Here is a 12,694-nt window from a genome sequence, read left to right on the forward strand (position 1 = left end):
TAGTCCACACACACATCCAGTTAGGGTGGACTGTAAGTAGACTGTAACAAACAGTTCAGTTTGTCAGGTGCATGCAACTATGACATGACTTTATGAAAGTTGTTGGTCTGTCTACTTGACAATGTTGCTGCAATAAAATGGTTGAAGTCAGATGTACAGACTGAAAAATTGTTCTTATATAAACCAGATGTTGACAAAGTTTTTTTCCTTTGGGGACATCATTTGCAGTTGAAAAAGTAAGAAATCGCAATATATCGAAATATCGCAATAAACACTGTCCTAACCATGACATGACACAATGTCCTAACCATGACATGACACAATGTCCTAACCATGACATGACACTGTCCTAACCATCACATGACACTGCCCTAACCATGACATGACACTGTCATAACCATGACATGACACACTGTCCTAACCATGATATGACACTGTCCTAACCATGACATGACACACTGTCATAACCATGACATGACACACTGTCCTAACCATGACATGACACACTGTCCTAACCATGACATGACACACTGTCATAACCATGACATGACACACTGTCAAACCATGACATGACACACTGTCATAACCATGACATGACACTGTCATAACCATGTGACACATGTCATGAACATGAAGAAAGCTTTATTAATGTTTATGACTGTTGTCATTAAGTGTCATTCTGTAAGAATGTTAATGAGACCGGAGGACTTGTGAGTTTGTTGTTGTTTGTGTTTGCTCATTGCGTTCTTCTCTGTGATTGCTAACCACCTGAGAGTAATCCCTTGGAAATAACAGCATCAGTTCAGCTATTTTGCTTGTTCCAGGTAAACCTCCAAAGTGGGGGGGGACACAACAAAGCAACCACCATTACATTTTCAATTAGCATTTCGTTTTGTTTTTTTCTAAACCCATGTCAAGCGTCGGTACATTTACAATTCATGGCTGAGCATAGTCGTTGAGTATTATGTGTTTTGATTTTGAGATTTTTTTTTTCCCATTTTAGTTTTATGTCATTCTAAATGTGGAAAGCAACTAACGCGAATAAAATATTCAAATGCATCAGTGGAAGCAAAACACATTATGAAACAGGAGGGGAAAAAATATTTCAAAAGTGAACTTTTACAAACATAACAAAATTATACAATAATGATCACAGGGCTTCTTGTCCAGTGCTGTCTCATTTAATGTGTGCTAAATACTGTACCCCTACATACCCCTGTGTGTGTGTGTGTGTGTGTGTGTGTGTGTGTGTGTGTTCGTGCGTGCGTGCGTGCGTTTGTGTGTGCGTGTGTGCTTGTGTGTGCATGTGCTCGTGTGTGCGTGTGCGTGTGTGTGTTGGGTTAAGTGTTCACATGAGGGTCAACATAATCATTCTCATTTTAAGCTGGTCACATCCATTTTCCTCCGGTTCAGTGAAGATGTGTGGAACAATGGAGGCCCAGTAATCTTCATCATGGTGTTCACTCTGGTGTTCTGCGCGGGCCGCTCGGCCTGCAGCCGCTGTCATTAGATTCACCCAGAGGCCTGGTTAACCACGCGTGTTCCCCAGCTGATTCAGGGGAGATGATTTGTGCCCCTTGTGTTTTAGGCTGCCCGCTATATAGACTGTAAAGTAGGCTGAAGTTCCTCCTTTGCAAAGTATTGGATGGACCCTCAACACCCTGTATTTCTAAACTTACTTTGAACTACGCTTCCAAATGTGAAAAGTCGGGGACAAGTGGGCAACCGTGAAATCGCACAAATCAACATAAAAGGTTGTTGTTGTTTTTATGTTGAAAAATGCACTCAGTATAACAACAAGGTTTTAGGATCACTAAGTACTTATAATTTGTTAGTTCAGGACAGGGTCAAACCAAGCTTGTTCACCAACTTTGAGGGCTATTATCTCTTGCTTTTAGAAGTACGCCCATTCAAATATCTTCTTCAACTATTTTCATATTTCAATCTATGACACTTCATTTCAAAGCTTTACAATCTGCACTTTCATAAGCTGTTGAAAAAAGAAAAAAACCTTGCCCTACTTGTTGTTACCCAAAACACCAGTCCCTGTCACAAATGTCCATAAATTTCCCCTGATCATAGATGAGAATAAATGCTTAGTTTAAAATGTTTTAAAAAGCATTTTAGTAAAAATACATTTTTTATTATTGAGCTGCATGCTTACCCCTTTTGGAGAGTATGTGTGACTGTGAAAAGACGCACTGACTGTGTTGTTTCTATTTGTGTTGTTGTGCTTATGTGTTGGAGAAAAACAAATAAAACTCTGTATCAATAGGGCCGAGATTTCAGCGAGAGCTTTCTCTCTAGATCGGCCCTGCTTCAATTTGCTCTGATGCATCACACTGTATCGTAAAGACCTTCTCAATCAAGTCACATACAAAGAGACAACATGGGGTTATCACATCGCACCACACAGAACATTTACTACTGCGCTTTAAGTTATCGTTTCACTGAGCCGCCAACTCGGATTCACTCTCCTCCGAGACAGCTTCCATCATGGATACGGCTTTTACTGTTAACGTTATACAAGACATTGTTTAATCATTAGGAAAAATGAAATCGTTTTGGCAGTCGAATTGGGCCACAACAACGGCTACATTTGAAATCAAGATACGAGCAACGGCGGAAGTGCAGTCTGGGACGCTTCTCAGATCCAGTCATGGAACTTTATAGAGACACTAAATTCAAGCAAGCCTCTCGCTAACTAATAAGCCTTACAATCGCCCCTCTCCAAACAGATTCCGGCTTAACCTATAAAGATGGTGATTGCAGAGCCAGCATTTAAATTCAATTTTGGCTGAATTCTTTAATGGGGTGTAAGTCGTTATGTGCTTTGTTGATTCTTAAGTGTGGGAGATAATTGCCACGGGCAGCATGAAAGCGGGTTGATTATTGCCTGCTGGCTCTGTGAATTATAATAGATCTAAATCTAAACGAGGCTCCCACATCGCCACACGTCTCCACAGAGTTTATATTGTACCTCGAGGATTGTGACAAGAATGGCGCCAATTGAAGAGCGATAATCACACAATGCAGTAAACGAGTTCAAATGTGTTCCGCCTTTTGGACATGATTCTGTAAGAACGGCAAAGCGGCATCAAAGTCATTATTACACTGTACCAACCCCAAAATGAAAGATTGATTATAGGCCTGTGAAGCAGCGCTGGTCCCTCTCCGAAACGGCGTAGCACTTCTCTTCTAAATGAATTCTCGATATTTTCAGTTGCTCAGAAAGTGGTGTCTTTGAAGTGTGCGTGTCCCTTCGGTAGCTCCTCTCTCCCTGAGCTCAGGAATAAGTTAGTAGGTTTGTCTAAGATGTTCTCACACACATGCTGTACAGTTGGTGTGTGTGTGTGTGTGTGTGTGTGTGTGTTGGGGGTTGTTGGATTCCCATCCTGATCAATCCAGACTTTCTTTTTTTTATAAATGTTTTATCGATTTAAACTTCAACATACTGTATATAGAGATCAAAACAACCTACAGCTCTCTGTTTCACTCAAACAGACACCATACCTGCCACATTACGCCGCCCCCCACCCCACCCCACCCCCGCAACAGGCTAAAAAAAGTCAGAGCAAGTTGTTAGAATATTGCGCAATAATAAGATATATTGTGAAGTCTGTTTCTGATTACTGAGAAATACAAGATACAAGATACAAGTAGGGATGCAGTGGTATGAGTTTTTGATGGCATGTTAACCTTGGACAAAAATACCACGGTTTCACGGTATCGCGGTATTGCGGACCATTTCTGTTTTTATAATAGTCGAAATATTCCCATATAGCCGACGTCATCTTTTTAGATGGGGGAAAGTTCAGGGGGGTCCTTGCGTTCTCCTGCTTCAGCCATTATCACACACATGGTTGTAAACACAGTCAGGGACAGCTCCTCTCTACTGTGTTCTAGTCTAGGTAGGCATGCAGCCAGGGGGAGGTGCCGCGTAAGCTGCACTCTGCAAGCGACCTGGGCACTTTGTTTTGGGGAAACAGCTAATACCATGGGGAAGGTATGACGGCAAATTTTAGTGGTTTTGATACCGTGACTTTTTCAAACTGCGGTATACCTTCAAACGGCATACCGCTGCATCCCTAGATACAAGATACTTTTATTGCCACACAACCAAGTTGATGGTATTTAGTTTCAGTACAGATATATTATAGCTCTGAAATAACATGAAACAGCACATGACAGGACATGGATACATTTAGACATTAACACAAATTACCACTTTCCCAACAATAAATACATAAATACTAGATACAGAGACCAACAGACGTTTAGTTAAGGTGCGGGGAGAGAGGGAGTGGGGTGAAATTAACTTTCATTAGGGTTCTTGTCCATTTTACATAAAGTAATTAATTATATTTCTATCCATTCTAAACATATCCTTTCCCTCCTAAAACACTGTAAACTCAACCCCTGTCTGAGACCTTTGTAAATTACTTGGTAATAGAGTAGACTTAACTATTATTAGACAGAGCAATTGAGGTCGAACTAATTATTGAATCAATAAAAGTAGCCTATGTTTATACAATCTAATGTATTAAATCAACTTGAAATAATTGCAAATTATATAGTCATTACTTTATTCATTAGAGTATGGCTATTGTGTTGGGTTGACTGCAGTGCACAATGGTGTTTGCTCTAAATTTAGCAGTGAATCACTTGTAGTGAAGTTGACAATAACATGAATATACTCATGTTGGGATATTTGAGATGCTGCTTTTCTTCCAACTTTATTGCCAGTGAGGTATTTGAGGTATTAGCTTGCTAGCTAGTTAGCGTTGTCGTTTTCACTGCGGCGGCAGGGGACTATTTACAGCGACACACAGGGAGGAGGGAGCGGAAGCCGCTCTGATTGACATGGTCGGAGCCAATGACAGAGCTTCTTAAGCGGGGAGTGGAAATCCGGCAGCGCCTCCAATGGGACAGCAGCTGTAGAGCAGGGGAGGGCTTATGCCAGCAGCCTGTTTCCGTGCAGCCAGACTCCTCTCACGGAAGGGAGGGCGAGGCTGGCCAGCGAGACTAGGCGTCACGTGACTTGCAATACCGAGCTTGGCCACCAAGTTCAATTTACTTCAAGGTTGAGACCTGAGGCCTGGGGGCTTGTTTTTGCTACTATGATGCTATCAAGGCTGATTCTCAACAGTAGCATTCAACACCCCACCAGTGCTCTCCCTGAGTAATTACCACACATATGCATAGACTCACTCACTCCACTCTCTCTTAAGTCTTTGTTTGGAGAGGACTACAGTAAATGTGACCAAATAGTCACTGGCAGCTGGTCACACAGACAGTCTTAAACTGAATAAGCGTACATGAAGATAAAACACCAATATGATGTTGATTCTGTGCGGCTCGCTCCTTGTTGCCTCGTTTGAGTCTCATGTATTGACTTTCAGAGAAGTGATGGGAGGAATGTGTGCTCATCATCACTGCATCATTAGGACAGCCAAACAGGCAGTTTCATGTAGGCGCTGTGGACACGTTTCACCCATTTACAATCAACAGGATGGACCAGATTGTGGGGAATTTTAAACACTCCTCTTAGAGTTAACAGTGTTTTGTAGCTTAATGGTCATGAGGAGAAGATTGTAAACATTGGGCCATATGTTGATGAAAATACATTATCCTCGTTTCGCTCAGCGCTTTTGTGAAATGGGATAAGCAAAGCATATAATCAACCCTAACTATACAAAGTGTTTTGCCTTATAGAGCAGTACCAATAAGTACAACATTAGTCTGGTTAGGATATTTGATATGGTTGTTTTCTTTTGTATTGATTTGGAATTTCAGGCATAACTCTCCTGCATTTAACTTTTTTTAATCAAGTCTCTTTCAGTTCTTTCTCCCATTTTCTCCGCAGTTGTACTCGGCCAACTTTCCCCCTGTTGTCAGTCACGGTCGTTGCTCCACCCCCTCTGCCGATCTGGGGAGAGTTGTAGATTAGCACATGCTTCTTCCTCCAATACATGTGCAGTCGCCAGCTACTTCCTTTCACCTGACAGCGAGAAGTTTCACGTAGCATGTGGGAGGATCACGACCGACCAGAGGAGGCGCTAGTGCAGCGGCCATGTCCAGGACTCATACCCCCACCGGTTTCCCACCCGCAGACACGGCCAATAGACCCTTCTCACGGGGGCCATTTTGTGTCAAAAGTGCAGGGTAAACACAGGTGCAACTTAAGCAAAACACTAATGAGGGTTTCAAAGTTCCATGATTGGAATTTGGAAACCCTCATTAGTGTTTTGCTTGCACCTGTGTTTATTCTGCCTTTTCGACACAAAATGGCCCCCGTGAAAAGGGTCTATTGGGTCTGTGGGGGGCGTCTGACCAAGCCGGGAATTGAACCCGGGTCTCGGCGGTTGTAGGCGAGTGCGTTTGCCTCGATACACGACCCGGACGCCCCTACATTTCACCTTTCTAAAAGGCTGTATTTCTGCCTTCTTTTTTCCGTACTGCAGTATAAGCGTAGGGGAGGAGAAGCAGTGTGTGAATGGCAGTCATCAGTCTCTGCTGGCTCAATTGTGTTCCTGGCCTTGTAGCCCCAAGCAAGGGGAGCGAAGCAACCAATCCAAAGCAGATATTTGGCACACACAGAAAGCAGAAACACACACACACACACACACACACACACACACACACACACACACACAGAAAGCAGAAACACACACACACACACACACAGAAAGCAGAAACACACACACACACACACACACACACAGAAAGCAGAAACACAGCTTGGGAGCCAAACTCATTAACCATTGGTGGAATTGACAAGGCGAGGCTCTTGTAGATAGTGTGTGTGTGTGTGTGTGTGTGTGTGTGTGTGTGTGTGTGTGTGTGTGTGTGTGTGTGTGTGCGTGTGCGTGTGCGTGTGTGTGTGTGTGAGAAAAGTTCCTTGAACCCCACACTGACTCCTACTGTAAGCTAGAGTGAGCTACACAAGTTTAGACATCTATACTCATTTGCCCTCGGTAACCCTGTTTTTCTGCCTTTTCATTTGGAAATAATTGGCTGTATTATCCTAAACCCCATTCATTGGCTTATTTCCTCTGGAGTTATTGAGTGCATCATTTTCAAAGTGTTGCAAGGGGTCAACTGTCTTAACAGGTTAGGAATACACTAGAGTTACCGTACATACAGTACGGTCTGTGAATTTTTAACTCTCGGTGATATCAACTGAATAATTTCCTTTCAACGCGTGCAAGACCATAGCCTCCTTTTTAGTGTTTCCCCACGACATTTCTCCCGATTCCTGCACTTGTTATCATACCAGTAATCAGTCCCAACCACAGAACTGTGAGAGGACCACTATTATTCTTTCAGCATCGTGTATTCCCCTGCTCAGACGGAGATTTATATTCCTCTTGTTTGAAGGTTGCACTGAGATAATTGCATACATATGTCTTTATGTGCGCCTCTCCGCAACGTACACACTGATACTCTGAAATATGTCCGTCAGGCAATTGAGAGGCAACTAATGATAAAAGCAGACGGGTCTGCTGGGAGGAAGAGAACAATGATGAAACAGCAGCCATGTTGGATGAATTATCTGCCAGAGGTTTTTCCGAACTCCGCTCACATCCTGTCGCGCCGAGTTTTGTTTTGTTTATTACAAAGTGCATCTTTTGTATAATATATGCATTGAAAAGCACAGAGCGGTCATACTGTAACAAATAACCATTTCCTCAGTCTAGAAACACATCGTAAAAAAATGTGAAATATTTTTCTTCTGATCTTAGACGGGGAGCCATCACCTTTCGCCCAAAGAGTATCTGACTTCAAGGTGAAATCATACATAGCCAATGCAATGCATTGAGATTAGGTCTGATTACTGGACTCCGCACTGCTCTCCCTCAGTACGTGCGCACACGCTTTTTGGAAAATTACGATTTATTAATAAAATGACTAGAATTTAACAACAGCTGTGCTAATGAGCTGGACAGTAACACCCCATTGCAAATAAGCCTGGGATTTTGTTGGATTTAGAAATAGTTGTTCCCTTTTCCCTTAGAATAAAATGTCTAACCTGGCTTCCTCCTAGCCCTTAAGCCCAAGGGTCTTTCTTGGTTTGCGTTTCCAGAGATCCCGAAGCAACTGCCAAAGTGTGTTTTGGAACCCCGCACTTACTAACTACCCTCCCTCTAATATCCCCCCCTTCAGTTACAAAGTGAACCATGTCTTTTCACCTTACAGAAACATTGCCGTATAAATATTTATTTGACATGGAAGTGTTGAGGATATGGCTGCAGCAGACGCGGGTACTGGTGAGATAAGAACTGTTTAAGTTTTCATGAATTCACCAGTAGGCTAGTCTGCTTTTTGGCGCTTGGCCACCGTCTAATTGGCATGTTGCTCTTCTTGTAGTGAAGAACTTCATGAATTATGCAGGGGAAAAACACAACGTAGCACGTGGCCCCGTTATAGCCGTGTTTTTCAGCGTTGCTATTGTGGAAATAAAACCCAGCTCCACTCTCATTACGCTCCCAACCTCCGCTTAGCTGGGAATTCTCTTGAACGCCTGTTGTTCCTGAAGACGAAACCTTTCCCAAACAAACTCTCACCCTTTAAAACAGCGAGCCGTTGGTGATGCATTTTATCATCCTGACCTATTAAGCAACCAGACAAACAACATGAGAACTCAATTTAATCCGAAAATGATTTATGGTCAAGTCGAGTGATATAGCTTCGATTTATTCTGTGGGGACGTGGTGTGGCCAAGTGTTTCATATTAAGAGTCAAATTTACCGCGTTAATGGTGAGGTTACAGTAGGTGTAAGAAAAAGAGGGACACAGTTGATGTGACTGCATTTTTGTTCACTGTTATGTTTTAGCTGCCTACGTTCACATGTAGAGATGCACCAATATGGAAATTCTGGGCCGATACGATACACCTGCCAATATTTTGTTTCGTATTGACCCTTTATCCCCTGCCAAAATAATCTATATTCTGCCCTTCATTATACTTTGCAATGAATATGGATTTAAGGATCAGCTTTTATTGTGACAGCTTTCACCTAACCAAAAACGCCCTTTTTGAAATTGAACTAAATAAATAGAAAGCAAATGAACATAGGCTAATTAGGCTAATGTTTTATTGTAACAGTCATTCCCATAAACACTTTTTTTTTTTTTTTTTTTTAATAAATAAATCACATTACCTCACACTGATAGGCTGTCCTTCCATTCAAACGTGTCTTTAGAGCAGACTAGCATTATGTTAATAAGTATCAGCTAATGCCACTGGGGGATTTAATCTTATCGGCCGATGAGCCGATTGTAGTCAACAATTCACAAGTCGGCCATCAATCGATATACTCAGATGAGCCAGAATGTTCAGTGTTCATACTTTAACAAATAATATTTTAGTGCACGGAAATAAATAATAATAAATAATTGATTGAAATAATAAAATTGAGATGTTTTAAATTGAGTCTCAGTCAATCAATATTTAATGGGCTATGAATTGAGATGTACTGTATGTATCACGATGCTTTTCAATGAATTTAGTTATTCTGGATTCCAAAACATTTTCTTTTTGAATACCAGTCAACAGAAAACCGTTCATCATCCACGGTTTCCCAATCATAAGTGACGATGGCAGGATATTACAGCCTAACCTTGATGACCTTTTCGGGGGTATTTTCAGGCATATTATGTACACACAGAGATAAACGATGCTAGCCAAAATGCCAGCCTTATTCAATACAATGACTTTTGACAGTCAGTCACTCAGTGTACCTGCTGGGAGTTTAGTCTGCACTAATGCATTACCTGTGGTGAACCTTACTGGATTGTTTTATGTCCCCTCTCTCTCTCTCTCTCTCTCTCTCTCTCTCTCTCTCTCGTCTATATCAATCAGTCCCTTTCCTTCTCTGTCTCCCTCTCTCTCTCTCTCTCTCTCTCTCTCTGTCTCTCTCTCTCTCTCCCTCTCTCTCTCCCTCCCTCCCTCCCTCCCTCTCTCTCTCCCTCTCTCTTGTCTATATCAGTCAGTCCCTTTCCATCTCAATTCCATTCAAATTGAACGGGGCTTTATTGGCACAAGAAAGATATGTTTACATTGCCAAAGCAAGTGTAAAAATGTTCATACAATTAAAAATACAGTACAATGAACAAGTGTATAAAACAGCTGTGTAAAATTACAATCAAATATAGTATACATAATAAGTAGGTAAAGGTAACTTAGAAATGTGCATACAATTAAAGATGTAAACACTAAACAGCTGTGCAACATTGCAGCATTGTGAAGTGTGAAGAATTGTGCTAAATTGGGGTGAATGAAAGACGGAGGTATTGTAAACGTACCTTAGAACGACAATAGAAAAATGTGGACGTTGCTGTTAAAAAATATATAAATACAAACACGTCGGAACTGTGTAAACACGGCAATGTTTTTTTTTAACAAATCTATTTTAAAGCTATCTGTTGTGTCCCCTCCCCCCCTTTCTCTCTCTCCCTCCCTCCCTCCCTCTCCCTCCCTCCCTCCCTCTCCCTCTCTCTCTCCCTCCCCCCCCCCCCCCTCTCTCTGGGAGTATGCAGTAAAGCAGGAATGCAGTGTGTGGATGAGTCTCTCTCTCTCTCTCTCTCTCTCTGGGAGTATGCAGTAAAGCAGGAATGCAGTGTGGATGAGTATGTCTCTCTCTCTCTCTCTCTCTCTGGGAGTATGCAGTAAAGCAGGAATGCAGTGTGGATGAGTATGTCTCTCTCTCTCTCTGGGAGTATGCAGTAAAGCAGGAATGCAGTGTGGATGTCTCTCTCTCTCTCTCTCTCTGGGAGTATGCAGTAAAGCAGGAATGCAGTGTGGATGTCTCTCTCGCTCTCTCTCTGGGACTATGCAGTAAAGCAGGAGTGCAGTGTGGATGTCTCTCTCTCTCTCTCTCTCTCTCTCTCTGGGAGTACTGTATGCAGTAAAGCAGGAATGCAGTGTGGATGTCTCTCTCTCTCTCTCTCTCTGGGAGTATGCAGTAAAGCAGGAGTGCAGTGTGGATGTCTCTCTCTCTCTCTCTGGGAGTACTGTATGCAGTAAAGCAGGAATGCAGTGTGGATGTCTCTCTATCTCTCTCTCTCTCTCTCTCTCTCTGGGAGTATGCAGTAAAGCAGGAGTGCAGTGTGGATGTCTCTCTCTCTCTCTCTCTCTGGGAGTACTGTATGCAGTAAAGCAGGAATGCAGTGTGGATGTCTCTCTCTCTCTCTGGGAGTATGCAGTAAAGCAGGAGTGCAGTGTGGATGTCTCTCTCTCTCTCTCTCTCTCTGGGAGTACTGTATGCAGTAAAGCAGGAATGCAGTGTGGATGTCTCTCTCTCTCTCTCTCTGTCTCTCTCTGAGAGTATGCAGTAAAGCAGGAATGCAGTGTGGATGTCTCTCTATCTCTCTCTCTCTCTCTCTCTCTCTCTGGGAGTATGCAGTAAAGCAGGAATGCAGTGTGGATGTCTCTCTCTCTCTTCCTCTCTCTCTCTGGGAGTATGTAGTAAAGCAGGAAAGCAGTGTGGATGTCTCTCTCTCTCTTCCTCTCTCTCTCTGGGAGTACTGTATGCAGTAAAGCAGGAATGCAGTGTGGATGTCTCTCTCTCTCTCTCTCTCTCTCTCTCTCTCTCTCTCTGGGAGTACTGTATGCAGTAAAGCAGGAGTGCAGTGTGTGTGGATGAGCCTGTGTTGTTGTTGACCCGTCCTGTCCTACACAGAGAAGGCCAAGGGGAGTCAGGCGGCATCATGTGACAGAAGATGATGTCTCTGTCAAGTCCCTGCTTAGATGCTCTTATTCTGCTGTCATCACTTCCCATGATTCAATTAAGCGGCCACATTCCTCCTCGTCTGGCCTGGCCAGACAAGCAGGCCGCTGATTGACAGCCAGGCACAGACATGACATGACTGTGTGCAGGGAGGGAGAGTGCTGCGAGGAGAGATATGAATATTTGAGTCGATGTGAAAGAATGTTGTAATTGATTTTCTATCTGGGGCTGCTGTTTTATTAACGGAATCAATTTATTCATTTGAGCCACTGGTGCTCGTTCGTGCCATCCCATTGTCTCGTTGTGAAGACGGACTTTTTTTTTTTTTTTTCAATAATATTTTTATTCAATTTTGAATTTTGCAAGACAACGACAAAAACAAAAAAGACAGGGCAGCTCAGACACTTCACAAGTTAGCAAAAACATAGATGTGGACAACAGTAAAGGAAAGGATGGACGAATGAATGAGAATACAATCAAATAAATGAAATTTAATTAGATGTACTACAAGGCAAAAAGGCAAGAATCAGGTGGCAATATCACTTCGGTTGAGGTATCCAATAGTCAGTGTCTCTGCTAGGTTAGGGTCAATATATTTCAAGTAAGGCTCCCACACTTTATAAAAAGACATCGGTTGTTGAGTGCAGCATACATGTCATGAACTCCAGAGGCATAAGCGGCATAATTATCTGGTGCCAGTTCCTCTTTGTTGGAGGTTTGTCTTTAATCCAAAATAAAAGGATTTTTTTTTAGCAGCAAAAGTTAATAAATTAAATAGCCGTTTGTGATGTTTATAAACGAGTTTCTTATGGGGAAGGCCAAGAATAAGGCTGACAGGGTCCGGGTCCAACTCCACACCAAAAATGACACTCAACTGCTGCACTACAGTATGTCTGACCAGTGTGAAGACAGACTTGATGCTATTTTGTATTTGATGCTGATGTTGCAGATTCTAAAAGGCC

General features: G+C 42.5%; 1 protein-coding gene across 1 annotated transcript in view; it reads left to right on the forward strand.

Moving 5' to 3' along the window:
• macrod2 (mono-ADP ribosylhydrolase 2) overlaps positions 1-12,694 on the forward strand; it is a 591,249-nt gene that overhangs the window by 395,177 nt on the left and 183,378 nt on the right. The window lies entirely within an intron of this gene.

Source organism: Poromitra crassiceps (assembly GCF_964638095.1).
Source record: "Poromitra crassiceps genome assembly, chromosome: 22".
Classification (NCBI taxonomy): Eukaryota; Metazoa; Chordata; class Actinopteri; order Beryciformes; family Melamphaidae; genus Poromitra; species Poromitra crassiceps.